Raw genomic sequence first — 18682 nt, forward strand, 5'->3', positions numbered from 1 at the left:
GATTGTGGGAATACAAGACGGAATCTGAGAAAAGTTACATTTCAATCCTATATAAACCATTCCCATTCCAGCCCCTCCCCTCATCCATTTGGTCAGGCTGTCGTCAGTTGCTAGGTGTCAGGTCCTTCCATGGGAAAGGGAACTCTCCTTGGTTTTATGGTTATTGCTTTCCTTTTCAGTTGTAAATGAAGATACAATCCAGACCTGTCTGTCCCCCCTCCCTTCCCCAGTAAAACATCCCCTGTTGTTTGAAAATCGCTTTAGTAACCATCCTCTCCCCCCCCCCCTCAGAGAGATGGCAGAATCCCCAGAAATAGGACGTTGTTCTACCTATACAATTATGAAATGTGATATAAATGGATTCTGACATTCGGCTCTCCTTTCAGAAAAAAGATGAGTCCATCTGTGGGGAAGAAAACATATAAATGTTAGCCTGGTTTGTTTGGATATTCTGTATGAAACCTCTTAAGCAGCTTAGGTGCTTTAACATGGAGTTTGTTAACCCACTCATTTTCTGAGGAGGGGAGGTGTTTCCATGCCACTAAATATTGTATCGTTCCATGGTGTTTTCTGGAATCTAAGATTTCTTTCACTTCAAAATGTTGTTCTCCTTCCACCATGATGGGGGGTGGTGGTGGTGGGATTTTTTCTCGTAGTGGTGATTGTTGTTCTCTCTTTAATAGACTGCAGTGGAAGGTTGGGTGTATTCGTCTAAGATAGTTAGACGATAGTAGTTCTAATTCAACTGTTACTGGGTTTATGATTCTTTTAATTGGAAAAGGTCCAATATATTTTGGTCCTAGTTTTTTACAGGGTTGGAGTGATTTCAGGTATTTTGTGGATAAATATACCATCTCTCCTACCCTAAATGGTGTGGGATCGGTTCTTTTTTTGTCTGCCTGTGTCTTGTATGCTTTTCTGGCATCTTCCAACGCTTTCCTAACGATTGGCCATGTATTTTGTAATTGAGCAATCCATTCCTTCAGATCAGGGATAACCGGTTCTTTTGGGGTTAGTTCTGGTATTGGGTTGAAACTCTGGCCTGTAGCTACTTGAAAAGGAGTGTAACCTGTGCTTGAGTGGACTGCATTATTATGTGCTACTTCTGCAAAAGGCAGTAGGTCCGTCCAGTCGGACTGCTGAAAATTAATATAGCATCTCAGATATTGTTCAAGTATATTATTAAGTCTTTCAGAAGGTCCGTCTGTCTGAGGATGGTGACTAGATGACAGTCCTTGGGTGGTTCCTAAGAGGGATAAAAATTCTTTCCAAAATGCCGACGTAAATTGCACCCCTCTGTCAGATATGATGCGTTGTGGTACCCCGTGCAATCTGTAAATATGCTGTACAAAAAGTTTTGCTAATGCTTTTGCAGTCGGGATTTTTTGGCAAGGTATGAAATGTACTTGCTTAGAGAACAGATCTGTGACAGTCCAGACTACGGTGTTTCCATTACTTTCTGGCAGTTCTACGATAAAATCCATGGCTATTTCTTTCCATGGGGCTGAGGGGTTTGCCACTGGTTGTAACAGACCTGGCGGTTTCCCTTGCAGTCTTTTGGCCATCGCGCAAATTTGACAGCTACCCACATAGCTTTCTATGTCCTTTTTCATAGATGGCCACCAAAATTGCCTTTTAGTTAAGTGTAAAGTTTTTACAAAGCCAAAGTGTCCTGCTGATTTTGTATCATGGCACAGTTGCATGAAATTGATTCTCTGTGTGGCAGGTATATATAGCTTCTCCCCCACCCACGGCAGTCCATCTTTAATTGTGCACACATGTTTATTTTTCTGGAACCATTCATCACTTTCCAAAGATTTCCTGAATTCTATTCCAGTTTGGCTATCTACCTTCGGCTTCATTTTTTCTTGTGCCCTGGTGGTGACTGGTGCTGCCAGTTGTTGTTCCGGTACAAGTGGTTTAAAGTCAGTAACTCTTGTGCTGTTATATTGGGGCATGCGGGATAATGCATCTGCCAGGAAGTTCTTTCCTCCCGGTAAGTGTTTGAGAGTGAAATTGAATCGGTGAAAATGTTGGGACCAGCGGGCTTGCTTAGGAGTGAGCTTCCTGGGCGTTTTTAGTGCTTCCAAATTTTTGTGGTCTGTCCAGACCTGGAAAGGTATTTTATTTCCTTCTAAAAATTGGCGCCATGTTAGTAATGCCCACCTCAACGAGAATGCCTCTTTTTCCCATATTGGCCAGCGTTGTTCTGTTTCTGTGAGTTTTCTGGATGTGTATGCGCATGGTTGCAATGTCCCCCCATCATTTTCTTGTAATAGTACGGCTCCTACCGCTACATCACTTGCATCTGCCTGTATTACAAAAGGTTTGTCGGGATCTGGGTGTTTTAGGACAGGTTCAGCAGAAAAAAGTCTCTTTAGCCTCTCAAATGCTGCTTGACATTCCATTGACCATTTCAGAGGCTGGCTGGGTTTCACGGGTGACCCCCCCTTCGTTTTCAACAAATTTGTGAGGGGCATGGCTATTTGGCCAAATGCGGGGATGAATTGGCGGTAGAAGTTTGCAAACCCCAGGAAACTTTGCAATTGCTTCCGTGTGCGGGGGGGTGCCCACTCTAGTACTGCCCTGACCTTCTCAGGGTCCATTTCGATGCCCTCTGGAGATATGCGATATCCCAGGTAGTCGATTTTTTCCTGATGGAATTCACACTTCGATAATTTAGCATATAAGTGGGCAGCTCGCAACTTCTTCAGGACTGCTCTGACTAGTTTGATATGTTCCTCTTTGGTTTCTGTGAACATAAGGATGTCATCGAGGTAAACCAGGACCCCCTTATATAGGTGCTCTCTCAGCACGTCATTAATTAATTGCATAAAGACTGCGGGGGCCCCTTGCAGTCCGAATGGCAATACTTTGAATTGATAGCACCCCATTGGGCAGTTGAATGCAGTCTTCCATTCGTCTCCTTCCTTAATCCTAATACGGTAGTATGCTTCCCTCAGGTCTAGTTTGGTAAAAATCTTTCCTTTCGATAGGTGGGATAACATATCCTTCATTAGGGGAAGGGGGTACAGATTACATTCACTAATTGTGTTCAAATTTCTATAGTCCACAACCAAACGAAAGGACCCATCCTTCTTCTCCCTGAACAGAACCGGGGCGGCCACTTTGGGTTTGGCAGGCTCAATAAATCCTCTAAGTTTTTCTTTATGAATCTCTCCATTTCTGCCATTTCCCTTGGGCTCATGGCATACATCCTGGGTTTTGGGAGTTTTGCCCCAGGTTTGAATTCTATGGTGCAGTCTGTGGGGCGGTGGGGGGGAAGCTCATCTGCTCTTTCCTCACTGAAAACCTCAGTCAGGTCCCTGTATTCCTCCGGTATCTCTGGTAATCCCTTCTCTTTCCCCACTGCTGCTGTCTCCTCCCTCTGGGTTGGGGGGGTGCTTTTGGAGTCTAAGTTCTTCTGCCCCCCCTTTGGGAAATTGAGTTCTGCTGTCCTCCAGTTTATCCCGGGGTTCCATTTCTTCAGCCATTCCAGTCCTAGGATCATTGGGCATTCCATGCCTGGGGCCACTATAAACGTTATTTCCTCCTCATGGGGCCCCAGTGATAGGTGGATTGGTAAAGTGGCTAGGGTGGCTGGTCCTCCCCCTGCTATTGTCCCATCTAATTGACTAAAAGAGATTGGTTGTTTTAGCCTCCTCACTGGGATGCTCAATCTCTCCACCAGCGTTGGGCTGATAAGGCAGCGGATGCACCCAGAGTCTATCAGATCTTTTATTTTGGCTGCTTCAGGCATAGGGGAAGCTAATATAGTCACTGTCTTAAGTATGGGTGGAAGGGGTCCACTTACCAATGGTTCTCCCTCTGAGCTGTCTTCCGAGTTGTCCACCGTCCCTGCGGTGCAGGCCGGAGTCCAGTCCCAGTTCCTGGCAGGAATTGTGGACTCTACAGCCTCTGTCCCCTTCATGGAAGATTCTTTTGTGTTGCCTTGGGGCTTCCCCGGCTTCTTGGAGGATGATGCCTCTGGTTTTCGTGGGGGGGCTTTTGAACGACATTCTGCAGCACGGTGGCCCTCTCTCCCGCAGTTGAAGCAACTTGTTGATTTTTTGGCTGTGGCTGGTGGTTTTTCCCCCTCGCGTGTTTGCTCGGGTGGCAGGCGGCCCCATGGTTTTCCTCTGCGGTGTCTCTTCAGTAGGTCTATTTCCACTTCCTCCGCCAGGATGTACCAGTCGTCGAGGTGGGGTGGGTCTCCTCGAGGCAGGCAAGCATCATACAGGTCGTAGTTCAGACCGTCTTTGAAGTGGCTAAGGAGGATGTCTTCTGGCCAGTTCAGCTTGCTGGCAATGGCTCGGAATTCTTGGGTATAATCAGCCACTGCTCGCCTGCCCTGCCTCACCGTTTTGATTCTCTCCCGGGCCTTACGGTCAGCCAAAGGATCCTCGAACCGTCGCCTCAAAGATGACATGAATCGGTTGAAGTCGTTAAGTTCTGGGGCGTTGGAGTCATGCAAGTTCACCACCCAGTCTGCAGCCGTCCCGTCCAGGGCAGATTGCACAATTCGGATGCGTGTTTTGTCACTGGGGATGTCCCGTCCGTACTCTTCCATGTAGCTGAGGACTTGGGTTAGGAAAAATCCCAGTCGTGATGGCTCCCCCTTGAATTTGACTTCCAGGGGCGGGAGTCTTTGGCTGGAGCGTTGTCTGCGCCGTGGCCGGTATCGCTCCTCATCCTGGTCCCCATCTGTGGTTCTGGGGGGGGGGTACTGCTGAGGCAGCAATTCCTGTTCCATTGGATGGCCCCGGGGTTTCAGGTGTTGGATCCCCTCCGTTTCCTTTCCAGTTGCGTCCCCAGGCGCTGCCTCGGTTGCGATTTTCAGCTCTCTCCTCCCTCAGTGAACTCAGGGTTGCTTTCATCAGATCAATGGCCTTTTCCAGGATCCGCTCCTCCTCGCTGGCGTGCAGCGAACTCTCCATCTCTTGCCTCCATTCCGGTTGGTGGTTACTACGCCTCAGGGTCGTTTCTCCCGAAGCCTTTTCCCACTCACTTTTCCTTCCAACGCCCATCGACCACCAGGGTTTTCGGTCGTACTGCTCCACCGCTTCTTCCCCGGGGGAATATGCTGCTTCAGCTTCCCATTGTCTCTGGGATTCCATTTGGGGGGAAGACTCCCCCTCCATGGGGCTTCCCTCCTCTCTTGCTTCGTCGCCAGACATTTTATTTGTTGCAAAGTCCCCCGGTAAGGTTTTCCCTTCCAGGTTGACTGTTAAAGCAGATTCCGTCTACTGTCAGGACCCACCTCAATCCACATCTTAGGAAATAAGAACTCTTGGATGCAAGTTTAGTCCAAAAGGAAAATGTTTACTAGGATGGAATCGATTGTGGGAATACAAGACGGAATCTGAGAAAAGTTACATTTCAATCCTATATAAACCATTCCCATTCCAGCCCCTCCCCTCATCCATTTGGTCAGGCTGTCGTCAGTTGCTAGGTGTCAGGTCCTTCCATGGGAAAGGGAACTCTCCTTGGTTTTATGGTTATTGCTTTCCTTTTCAGTTGTAAATGAAGATACAATCCAGACCTGTCTGTCCCCCCTCCCTTCCCCAGTAAAACATCCCCTGTTGTTTGAAAATCGCTTTAGTAACCATCCTCTCCCCCCCCCTCGGAGAGATGGCAGAATCCCCAGAAATACCACGTTGTTCTACGTATACAATTATGAAATGTGATATAAATGGATTCTGACAGAAACCTTTATTTTTGCTTTTATAGCAAACCAACCAAGAGGGATTACCTAACATCCTGGCCCAAACAACTGAGGAGTAACCAACACTTTAGTAGGGTCACAGACATCAGGATCTTTAGGAGTGTGCTGTTCCACAGGCAAGCACCATGGCAAGGAAGTTACATCTCCCAAGTCCCACAAAATAGTATGGAATGGCTAAAAACTTTACTAGGCTGAAGACACTTAAGCACTGCTTGCCTTCTGTCAACATGGAGATCCTTCTTATACCTATAGCATTTGGAGCAAGGCTTCTTCTGACTACTGACATAATCATTATTTCTGCAGTGAGAAACTCTAGCTTGCAACATTATCTTCCACACATCATGCTTATAAAGGAGGCCAGGTTGAACAGACAAATGCAGGAACATGTTATTCATGGAAACAGAATCCAACCAAAAGGAATACATGAAACATGGCAGGCTAAATCTAGTCAGAAGCCTTCTTGATTTAGGAAGAGTTCAGAATTATCTGAATCAAGAGTTTAGAAATCAGAATTATGAATGTATCTATATGTCTTCCTCTGGATGAAGTTTTCCCCAATATTTATATAACATGAGAATATTTTTCAGTTAACAAGCCTACTGGAACTACAGGCCAGATGTCACTGTCATAGTGTATTCACCTCCACACATTGTGTGGTAATAACTTAAAAATCATAATTTATGTGCATATGGGTGAATACCATTTCTGTCCATATAAAAATTGTATAAAGATTAAAGTGAGACTACAGTAGAATCAAAAGTCCTGCAACAATTTGTCAGAAAACTGGTGTAATAAGAACCTGATAGTAGAACCCAAATTTATTAAAAAGTAGAGACAGTGAAGAAAAAAATGCAGTCCCCAGACTTCCCATAATAGCAAATGAGAAGCATGAAAATTCAAATTTCCAGCTCTTGTTTCAGATACAATCCCAAATTGAATAGGTTGATCTCTGAATCCATGGAAGTCAGTAGGTTTAATTGCCAATAATTTGCATCAATTTCCTGTGAAGTGCATCTGTCAGTTACCAAGCTATAATAAAAGTTCCCTAATTCTCTGGGGTTGGAGAAGTAGAAAGAAGCTGTAGGAAGAATTAAACCCAAGAATACTCATTCTATGTTTGGAATGAAACTCACTTTCTGTGCAGAATTCACTCAACGGTATAAAGCAAGACTACTGCAGTCTGCAACAGAGAAGGGCTCTTCAAAATGCAGATAGAGTCACAATGGTTGGCAGGCTTTTCAGCAACATCACTATGGTAATCACTGTGGGAATTGAAAAGGCAGATGATAAATTGGGCATTACACCAACTGATACTATGAATCACAATGAAATACTTTAGACCAGATTCTACTGCAGAACTGCCTTTTCCCACTGTTCTATTATGCTAGTCACTGCATGGCATCATCTAAGTCAAGACCCCACAAAGAGAGAGTGAAGCACGCATAATATTGAATTTTATTCATTTCAGTTTAAAATAAAGCATTTTTACAATCACATTACCTCTGAGGGATATTAAGATTAGGAAAAGTAAGGATAATCACCCTCTCTAGCTCATTCTAAGGTGAATAGTGGAAACAGACAAATTTGTTGGTTGTTTTTTTGGGGGGCGGGAGGGGAAAGGGATCTTGCCAAGGCATCTCTAGAAACTGCTCTCTGTTGCTTTCCATATCAGGAAACCAATTCCACAGGAAGAGCAGAGGTACATTTTATTGAGATAAGCTACAGTAGAGGTAGTCTTCAAGTTACGACCACAATTTAAGACTAAATTTTTGTTTGCTAAGCAAGGTCGTTAAATGAGTCATGCCCAATTTTATGTCCATTTTTGTGCCACAGTTGTTAAGTGAATCACATGGCCATTAAGTAAATCTGGCTCCCTCCCGCCCGCTTTTGTGTTTGTCGGAAGCTGGCTGGGAAGGTTGCAAACGGTGATCGAATAATGCCAGGATGCTTGCCACCCCCGTAAATACATGCTGGTTGCCAAGTGCCCAAATTCTGATCACATGATCGTGGGGATGCTATGGCAGTCCTAAGCACAAGGAACAGTTGTAGATCACTTTTTGGAGTGCCATTCGAACAGTCACTAAACGAATGGTGTTACGTCAAGGGCTACCTGTAATAGAATCTTGCAGGCCTGGTTGTGCTTTACCTCCCCTCTTGCTTACACCCTAGTCCAGGGATAGGCAACCTCAGCTCTTTTATGACTCGTGGACTTCAACTCCCAGAATTCCTGAGTCAGCATAGCCTACCCCTGCCCTAGTCACAGTGAATTAGGGAGGAGCTTGCCTTTTTGAACAGAAAAGAACCTTTCCTCATTAGAATATTCCTCATTAGAATATTCAAAGAGGTCAGATGGCTACCTAACAAGAAAACTGTAACTGGATTTTTTCTATCTGGCCGGTGGTTAGATGATCTGGGTGGGGGTTCTCCAACTGTCACGCCCCTGTCATGGACCGATCATCATCTCCTGCGGCTGGTCTTCCATTTTGCCAATCCCCGTCGTGGGGTTGTTGAACCAACTAGATGGTTCCGTCCCAGGCGCTTAATGGACCCTGAGCGGTTCCAGGCGGCGCTTAGGTCCCCACCTGCCACCTTAGTTCACAGCTCGGCCGAGGCCTTAGTGGAGGCCTGGGAAAAGGCTGCCACGGAGGCACTCGACCAAGTTGTACCCATGCGGCCCCTGACCCGGTGCAGATCCCAGTGGGCTCCGTGGTTTTCTGCGGAGCTCCGGGAAATGAAGCGTTGGAGACGGGGCCTAGAGAGCTATTGGAGGTCCAGCCGGTCTGAATCCGACCGATTGCGATTAAGATCCTTCACGAGGTTTTATCTCGTGGCGATGAGGATGGCGAGGTCTAACTACTTTGCCACCCTCATCGCGTCCGCAGAGAATCGCCCGGCCGCCCTGTTCAGGGTGACTCGCTCCCTCCTGAATCAGGAGGTGAGGGAGGGGCCCTTGCAGGGTCGTGCCGAGGAGTTTAGCCAGCATCTGTCGGACAAAATCGCTCGGATCCGGACCGGTTTGGACTCCGACTGGGCAGAGTCTGACGGTGAGAACATGAGTGGTCTTGTCGATGTCATCTGGGAGGAGTTCGATCTTGTGACTCCAGAAGAGGTGGACAGGATTATGGGGAGGCTGAGCTCCACCACGTGTTTATTGGACCCGTGCCCCTCCTGGCTGGTATATTCGGCTCGGGAGGGGACACGAGGCTGGCTCCAAGCAGTGATAACTGCCTCTTTGAGCGAGGGTAGTTTTCCCGCCGCCTTGAAGGAGGCGGTGGTGAGACCCCTCCTCAAGAAGCCTGCCCTGGACCCAGCTGTGTTAAACAACTATCGTCCGGTCTCCAACCTTCGCTTTCTTGCGAAGGTTGTCGAGAGTGTGGTGGCACAGCAGCTTCCTTTGTTCCTGGAGGAAGCTGATTATCTAGACCCGTACCAATCGGGCTTCAGGCCCGGGTACAGCACGGAGACGGCATTGGTCGCGCTGGTGAATGATCTTTGGCGGGCTCGGGACAGGGGTTGCTCCTCTGTCCTAGTCGTTAGACCTCTCAGCGGCTTTTGATACCATCGACCATGGTATCTTACTGCGGCGTCTTCGGGGATAGGGAGTGGGAGGCACCGTCTTACGGTGGTTCTCCTCCTACCTCCTGGGACGTTCGCAGTCGGTGTTGGCAGGAGGGCAGAGGTCGGCCTCGAGGCCTCTCATTTGTGGAGTCCCTCAGGGGTCGGTCCTCTCGCCTCTCCTGTTCAACATCTATATGAAGCCGCTGGGTGAGATCATTCGTGGTTTTGGGGTTGGGTATCATCAATATGCGGATGATACCCAGCTTTTTATTTCTACCCCGAACCACCCCAGTGATGCCCTCGATGTGATGTCCTGATGCCTGGAGGTGGTTCGGGTCTGGATGGGGAGGAACAGGCTTCGGCTCAACCCTGACAAGACTGAGTGGCTGTGTGTGCCAGCGTCTCGGGAAATTCAGATTATTCCATCGTTAACTATGGGGGGTGAGATATTACCCCCCGTAGATAGGGCTCGCAACTTGGGTGTCCTCCTAGACTCACAGCTCTGTTTGGAAGATAATATAGGAGCTGTGACTAGGGGGGCCTTCGCCCAGGTTCGCCTGGTGCGCCAGTTGCGGCCCTATCTGAACCGGGATGCCTTGCGCACAGTCACTCATGCACTCGTGACCTCCCGTTTGGACTACTGCAATGCTCTCTACATGGGGCTGCCCTTGAAGACTACTCGGAGGCTCCAACTGGTGCAGAATGCAGCCGCGCGAGTTGTGGTGGGGGTGTCCCGACACTCCCATGTAACACCTCTATTCCGCGAGCTGCATTGGCTTCCGGTTGTCCTCCGGGTAAGATTCAAGGTGCTGGTAATGACCTATAAAGCCCTAAATGGCATGGGTCCGGGTTACTTACGGGATCACCTGCTGCCGGCATCAACTTCCCTTCGTCCAGTGCGCTCCCACAGAGAGGGCCTCCTTAGGGTGCCGTCGGTCAAAGAGTGTCGACTGGCGGCCCCCAGGGGGAGGGCATTCTCTGTGGGTGCGACAGACCTGTGGAACCGTTTACCGGTGGAGCTCCGGATGGCTCCCGACCTTCGCTCCTTCCGACGTGATCTAAAAACATATTTATTTGAACAAGCCGGCCTGCTTTGATGGGTTTAGGGGTATTTTAATGTTATTGTATTAATTGTATTGAATTGGGCTGTAATATTTAATATTTTTTTAATTTTTGTATGTTGTATTTTATTGTATTGCCCTGTACACCGCCCTGAGTCCTTCGGGAGAAGGGCGGTATAGAAATTAAATAATAATAATAATAATAATAATTATTATTATTATTATTATTATTATTATTATTATTATTATTATTATTATTATTATTATTATTATTATTTCCTGTATAGGCAGGAAGATGGACTAGATCAGAGGTCCCCAACCTTTTGGGCACCAGGGATTGGTAACGTGGAGAGAGGTTTTTCCACGGACTGGAGGGGGTGTGGTTTTGTGTGCTGCCTGCATCCCGCGGATGGGCCTTTGCTTGTTTGTGCGGACCAGCTGCTGGCATGCTGCGGCCCAGTACTGGTCCACGGACTGGGGGTTGAAGACCCCTGGGCTAGATTATCTTTGGACTAGACCACGGGTCGGCAACCCGCGGCTCCAGAGCCGCATGCGGCTCTTTGAGCCGTCTCCTGCGGCTCCCAGCCGCCCGGTGCACGCGCACCTCTTTGAACGGGCAGTGGTGCGCGCGCACCTCTCCAAATGGAGAGTGGCACCGCCCGTTTGGAGAGGTGCGCACGCACCTCCCCGAATGGGCGGAGGTGCGCGCGCACCTCCCCAAACCTTTGGAGAGGTGCGCGCGTACCTCCGCGCGAACGGGCAGAGATGCCGCTCTTTGAGGAAGCTGTAGCGGCCCGTCTCCGAAGCTGCCGCTTTCGGCAGCTTTGCAGACGGGCCGCTACAGCTTCCTCAAAGAGCAGCGCCCCTGCCCATTCTGAGAGGTGCGCGCGCACCTCTCCGAACGACCGGAGGTGCGCGCGCACCTCCCCAAACATTTGGAGGTGCGCGCGTACCTCCGCGCGAACGGGCAGAGGTGCCGCTCTTTGAGGAAGCTTTAGCGGCCCGTCTCCGAAGCTGCTGCTTTCGGCAGCTTTGCAGACGGGCCGCTACAGCTTCCTCAAAGAGCAGCGCCCCTGGCAACCGCGTGCGTCCGCGCATGCGCAAAAAAACATTTTGCGCATGCGCAAAACATTTTTTGCGCATGCGCGTGCATGGACACACGCACGCGGCTCCCACTTTTTTTAATTTGTGATGGAACCGGTTCCCAGTGGCTCTTTTCCCTTTTTAGGTTGCCGACCCCTGGACTAGACCTTCCAACAATATGGTTACTTTAAAAACTATAATCTTTTCATTTTTTTTCCTTATGATTTATTGCTATCATTTTCAATTGCTTTTATTGATTCAAAGCTTTGCTGTGTTTTTTTTTAAAAAAACCAATAATGGAAGAGAGAACTGCCTTTTTTGGTAGCCCTACAGTTATTTAATAATGCTGTAGATAGAACCTTTTTATTTGAAAACAACAACACTTTTATGGCTCACATTAGTTTCCTTCTATTTCCCAACTCAGGATATGGAAACCATGTTGCCAGTTTTCAGCAAACATGGTCAGAAGGTACTCCAATAACCAAAAAATAAGTGTTAAGGGGCAACATACAGCTCTGATTGCCCAGTCTCATATTAACAAGAAAGGAATGGGAATGTTTTAATCAGCTGAGGAAAGAAAAACATATTGATGACTTTTGAACATACCGTATATACTTGAGTATAAGCCGAATTTTTCAGCCCACTTTTTGGGCTGAAAAATTCCACTTCGGCTTATACTCCAGTCAACAAAAAAACTTACCGAGGACTTGTGCGCGGCCGAGGCTTTGGTGCTTCCGGGATCGCGCGCACCTCTCCCAAGCCGCCGCCGTCCGGAGACCTGCCGAAGTTTGGGGAGGTTTGGGGAGGTGCGCGTGCACCTCCCCAAACCTCCCCAAACGTCGGCAGGTCTCCGTTCCTCCGCGCACTGCCTGCCTGCTTCTTTCCGCTGCGGAAAGAAGCAGGCAGGCAGGGCGCGGAGGAACGGAGACCTGCCGACGTTTGGGGAGGTTTCCGTTCCTCTGCGCCCTGCCTGCCTGCTTCTTTCCGCTGCGGAAAGAAGCAGGCAGGCAGGGCGCGGAGGAACGGAGACCTGCCGACGTTTGGGGAGGTTTGGGGAGGTGCGCGCGCACCTCCCCAAACCTCCCCAAACTTCGGCAGGTCTCCGGACGGCGGCGGCTTGGGAGAGGTGCGCGCGATCCTGGAAGCACCGAAGCAAGTCCTCGGTAAGCTCCGGGCGGTCACTTGCTTCGCGTCTCCTGAGGGAAGGGGGGGCGACTGGAGCGGGCGTGTTTCCTCGCCTGCTGGGCGCCGCGATTTGCCCGGGGAACGCGCGGGCCCCGAATGGCAGCGTGGAGCGAGGAAGCGGACAGCCAGGGCTTCCCCGAGAGCCGCGGCCACACAGGGTATTCCTGTGTATTCAGGCTTGCAAAATGGCGGATCGAGCCTCTGCTGGCGGCAGAGGCTTGCAGAGCGCGGATCCAGCCTCCGCCGGTGGCGGAGGCTTGCAGAACGGCGGATCGGCTTATACTCGAGTCAACAACTTTTTCCAGTTTTTGGGGGTGAAATTGGGGGTCTCGGCTTATACTCGAGTCGGCTTATACTCAAGTATATACGGTATATAGAGCAACCCTGTTCTAACCTGTTTCCTCATATAAAAGAGTATGTTCTACCAAATGCGAAACTGGTTGCCTTCAGGTGTTACTGGATGCTAATTCCAGCAACTCCTAGATTTACAGGCAGAGGTGATAGACAATATAACCTGGAGATATAATAATATCTAGTGGGCTCTGCAAGTGGCCACCCTTATTTCATAACACCACCCCTTCTCAGTTTCATGAGCATCTACATGGGGTATCGGTGGAATAAAAATAATCAGGAAGAAGGAAAAATTAAATATCACAGAGATATTTTAGAGAACAGTAAGGTTAAGTGTATGCTCAAAGCCACCTCTGCCTTAATTAACATTACCTCAAATTATAACTGAACAATTACAGTTACTAATGAAGAGCATAATTCTGTTCCATCCTTATACTGAGAGATACTTTAAATTCTCAAATCAGTAAATACTTTTTTCTAAAGCACTATATTAGTTTTTAATAGAAATTACATTAGAAGCTAGCAAAACTCTTATCTTTCAACTCCCATTACAAAATATTTAAGCTTAGACAAATGAGAACTGAAATGTGCAGAAGTATATTTTTTTACATACTCAACCTTCCTTTTGAAGTAAGGGACAGGGGTACAAAAACAGTAATCATAATCAGAATGAAATCTGTGTCCTTCATAATTTTTTGCTTTCCTTCAAAACTTATCATGTAAGTTCATTTCTTTAACTTCATTTGATTTTTGTTGTTCAAACATCATTACTTTGACAAGCTCAATGTTTTGGTTGGCTAATCAAACGTTTTCCAATTTACACTAAATTACTTGCTTACCATATTGCTTATGATGGAGAATATCTATGTGGTCATTAAGAGCTGACAATGACTTGATGCAATATAAACAATTAATCAATCAATCATTGCTTATAATAGACCAGCCTTTTCCAAGGTATTGCACTTTAGTTATATTGGACTACAATCATCATGGATAATGGAAGTTGTAGCCCTTAACCTCTGGAGCACTAACTTGAAAAAAACTAATATATATTGTAGCAGAGCTTCTTAAACTTTGCTATGCCATAATTCCTTAAAATGGTAAATGAATCTGAATGATTTTATTGGAGCTAATGATGGGCAAGAAATAAAGATACCACTTAATTTTATATTTTATATTTAATCAATATATATTTTAAAACAAAAATGAGGGATTTCTACTTTAAAAGATACCTTTCCATTGAAAATAATCAATACAATCAAATTTAAAATCATCATTGCTAATGGAAGGAAGGCCTTGATTAATTTTGCATAATTTCTGAAATATGGCTTTTAAAGCCACTCGTTTCTCATTCTACATTTATCTTGTATTGATACTTGCTCTCTAAAGTAGCAATTATACACAATTTTGACTTTATTATAAACTTCTGCAAACAAAGCAAGTGTGAGTTCTAACAGCAATACAGCTTTGAAAGCATATGATGTTTGTGTACCCAAAGCTGGAGCCCTCTTAGTACACATTCCAGATTTTGTTTGTAAAGCATCTGCCATATAGAACAGGAAAAAAATTTCTGACAGAAATCCTGCTGTGTGAGTGCAAGCCCCCCAAAATTTTGCAATCCTTTTCAAATTCACTTGGGGCTGCAACTCAATAGTTTGAAAACTTCTGGATGATGCCCTTTGTTAGCCAACAGAAATAGTTTACACATATGGCCTAGTTTTGGGAATGTTAGGCACATAATATTCCTTATGAGAATGCTGACCTAGATATGTATGTTTAGAAAGCAGTTCCAGTGTTCACCTGGGATTGCTTCTTGTTAATCATCTAAAAATTAATTTAGATATTTTTATATGATGAAATTGTATCGCTTATTAAATGAAAACAGAAGCCAAGTCATTAATCTCCTTCTAAAATCTACTTATTAGAATTCCCATGAAAATCAATGTATATGTAATGTGCCAATATTTTAGAACTGTCAACTTCTTCCTTTCCAATTAAAATTGTCATATTTATAAATCTCTATTTTCAAAAGCACCCAAGGTAAAATTCAATTTGTTATAACTAAATGCCAAACAAAAACATTAATAGAAAATTTTAGCTATTACCTATCCTCCTTTTCTCTTCTATAAACTTCAGCAATGCAACATTTCACAAACTCTCATTATCATAAATATAAAATCCCTATATTCATACAGCTCAGTAAATAAGTAAATCTTATTTTACTAGGGAACAGATATAAATATTACTTTTGTGTATATCCTATTATATTTTGAACAAAATATTTGCCTGGATATATATTATCTGCAACATCATCTCCCTGCCCCTGATATTTATAAACATAGTTTTATGATGGGATTCTCAAAGGGTGGTCAGTTCAGAAATAATCAGTGCTGTATATGGATTAGAGTGACAGTAAGTTGGATAATAAAATTCAACATTAGAATTTCTTGACAACAGTGATTACAATTCTGTGCACACCACATGCAGACATTTAACTGTCAAATCCTCCCACATTAAACTCCAAGGGAAAAGACTTGCGTTAACAGCCTCAGGAGATGCTTGAAGAAACCAATTTTTGTACCATCAACTCTAATTATCTTTAAACTAATAGAAAGAGAAAAGAAGTATAAAGAATTCCTGAGTGAATGTCAAGACAAACTTCACATGATAAAGTTATCCTGTCTGCATTTATTTTTAAGTAAGTTCCAATGTGTCATTGAAGCTTCCAAGTACCCATATAGATAAGAGAAATGTCAGCCAAATTTTCAAGAAATGTCCAACCAACCATATCACTGCATATGACAACTTGGTATTAAAGTAATGTATTACAGTACATTACAACCTGATAACATGTCATCAAATGGGTTCCAAGCTCTGTACCTCATTCAGTCATTAGATTCATCAGATTCAGACCAGGTCTTCACAGACTGTTCCATGCAATCTACTGTATTCTGCAAAAAGCCTGCAAAGCAAAGATCTCCAGATGATCTGCAGACAAATTTGCCTAGTATGAACACACTTCTGATTACTTAGAAGTAAACTTTAAGAGTTCAACGTTAATTTGGAACTGTAACTCCCAAAGCAAAAGACTTTATGTTCTCATGCAAACTACTTCAGAGCTCCATGCATCTATCATCTTTCAATCTTTAAGCTTCATAACCACATTTTTGTAACTATAACCAGGAAGTTTTAAGCATAAAAAGCATAGAACAATATAGAGAAATAAACCACCCACGCACAAACACAACCCAGCAGAGAAAAATACTCAATTATCTCTCTTCCTTCACTATTACGAAACTTAATTTGGGGACCATACTGTACAGTGAGTAATCTTCAACTATTCCCTCGAGCTTATGCGCAATATGACTTTGCCAACATGGTCTCCCATTAAACTAGAAGTCACAAAGACACGCATTCACTACAGGAAGCAACTCAAACCGAAAGATAATAAACTCTGTTCCCTTTCGGGTTTAGTCTTTCAACCTTCCATCAGAAATATTACATGTATTGAATGAACTACTAGGCCAGGGGTCGGCAACCTCGGCTCTTTTATGACTCGTGGACTTCAACTCCCAGAATTCCTGAGCCAGCATAGCTGGCTCAGGAATTCTGGGAGTTGAAGTCCACGAGTCATAAAAGAGCCGAGGTTGCCGACCCCTGTACTAGGCTATCCTGCAAAAGTACTACTACGGACAAACAGGAGAAAAGAAGTAAGAAAAGGCAACTGAGGCTCAATCCCCAATAATGCCCCAAAGAGAAAATAAAATCTAAGCTGCCCAGTATCGAACAACAGGGTGCTAGTAACGTCGGAGAGAAAAGACGAATCCGTCACGGGCAAAAGAGCCCAGATCTCTAACCTTCCCTAATGCACGCCGCCGCTTCCCAGAAATCAGAACTCCGGTGTTACAGGGAATAAGCTCCGGGGGGAAAGCGCCACTCCGAAAAAAAAGATCCTCAGCCCAAGAGTCGATGGGGAAAAAAACATCCATTTAGTGGTGAGAAGATTTTTTTTTAAATTTTGAATAGAAGCGAGACATCTGAAGTTATATTCATGAACTCTTTATCCCAGTAGCCTAGCCAGTATTGCCTAGTGTGATGGATGCTGGGAATTGTATTTCAGCAATACCTAGAACTTCATGAGTTCGTTCAAAATTCCTGTCCATCGTGTCAGCCGGTCAACTTTTTACGCATCCTTTCAGTAGATTATTAGTATTGTGGAATTTTACCAACTACATTTTAAGTCACAACACAAAAAGGAAATATATATATATATAGTTGTGTGAAGGTTCCCTTGGGCTCTGTAATTTGACATTTGGTAATTGTATACTGTATGCACCCTTTAAAAACAAAAATAATTGTGTATCACAGTGCTTTTTCAGAAACATGGACCAATTTCCTCAACGGGAAAATTATAATTTGATAAGCACTGTTAGTGTTTTCTGTTTAATTTCTATTCTGTCAGAAGAGTTTTAGTAAAAACAAAATAATGCATTTAAAGCAAGTTGTCTATAAAATTTGTACATACTTTCTCGATAGAGGTAAAAGAAATATACTTATATACAAGCAAGTATCTCTAGTGTCAACTAAATTAAAAATAATGTCACTGGCTGTATAAAAGTGGTTATGTTTGCATGAGGTGCACATAAAATAATCTTAAATAATCTTTTCTGGAGAGGCATTAAAGTTACAGATTTCACATGGAAATCCATATCATAGTTGCTCAGAATTTCCAATTTTATTACAAAAATCCCTACAAATGTCAGAACTCAATTTGTTGATTAATGGTATTAGTTGCTTAGTTCACATTATTATTTCCAGATTATATAGGGGTTGGGTGGTCTTATAGACCTTATGTCCAAGACAAGAATGCCATTGATTTCAGTGCTATTTACTTTTATCTAAGAATATTTTGGATTGCAGCCTTAGGTTGGAGTTCTGAAATAGATCCTAGTGACACAATTAAAAGGATAGTTACAAGCAGGGCTTTTTTTCTCATAGAACGCTCAGAACGGAGTTCCAGCACCTTTTTTGGATGGAACCTTGTAGGGTAGGCAAGGCAGGTTGTATAACATGTGTGAGTTCCGGCACCTTTTTGTTTTACAAAAAAAGTACTGGTTACAAGGGGCATTGGTGAGAAAGAAGAGGCAAGAACTATAGCATTAGAAATTTACAAAAGGGCAATTTTGTAATCTTCACATTACAAGAAGAGAGAGACAATAATTATCCTGGCCTTCTTCCTAGAAAACTGTTCAGATTCACAGGTCTTTTCATGCACAGATAGTTGAAACATACTTGCTTATAGGTGCAGTAGAAGTGGGGGGAAATAGTTGGAACAAATGGTGATGAGTTCCAGGGATACCTTTAAACAATTCTGGAGAGACAAATTGGAAAACAGAAAACTTTAATCTGAACTGAAATGGACTGTGGTGGAATGTTGCCTATATTCCCAGGAGGGAGGGATTGCATTTAATCCCAAAGATGACACAGTGACATCCAATTGAGTCCAGTTCTTCATTTGCTTATACCTAATAGCAGTTCTTTTTTTTGTCATAGAATGCATGGAATGGCATGCCGGCACCTTTTTTCAATGGAATTTGTGGAACTAAAAAAAGTTCAGGCAGACCTTCCTTCTTGTGGAAAAAAACCCCCATCTCACAAGGAGTTGGAAGGTCTGACTGAACTTTTTTTAGTCCCACAAACTCTGTTTCCCTGCAGCAGA

General features: G+C 44.7%; 1 protein-coding gene across 3 annotated transcripts in view; it reads right to left on the reverse strand.

Moving 5' to 3' along the window:
- Window positions 1-16848, reverse strand: part of ECHDC1 (ethylmalonyl-CoA decarboxylase 1) — a 42457-nt gene extending 25609 nt beyond the window's left edge. The window contains exons 1-2 of one of the 3 annotated variants that reach the window (XM_081315384.1): window positions 16821-16848; window positions 6859-6987 (exon numbers count right to left, since the gene is read on the reverse strand). The gene's annotated coding sequence lies outside the window, so the exon portion shown is untranslated. Of the gene's footprint in view, window positions 1-6858; window positions 6988-16820 lie in introns of those variants that run through there. The other 2 variants (XM_081315382.1, XM_081315383.1) reach the window with 2 other exon arrangements.
- Window positions 16849-18682: the final 1834 nt, after the last annotated feature.

This window comes from Vipera berus, assembly GCF_964194415.1.
Source record: "Vipera berus genome assembly, chromosome: 1".
NCBI lineage: Eukaryota > Metazoa > Chordata > Lepidosauria > Squamata > Viperidae > Vipera > Vipera berus.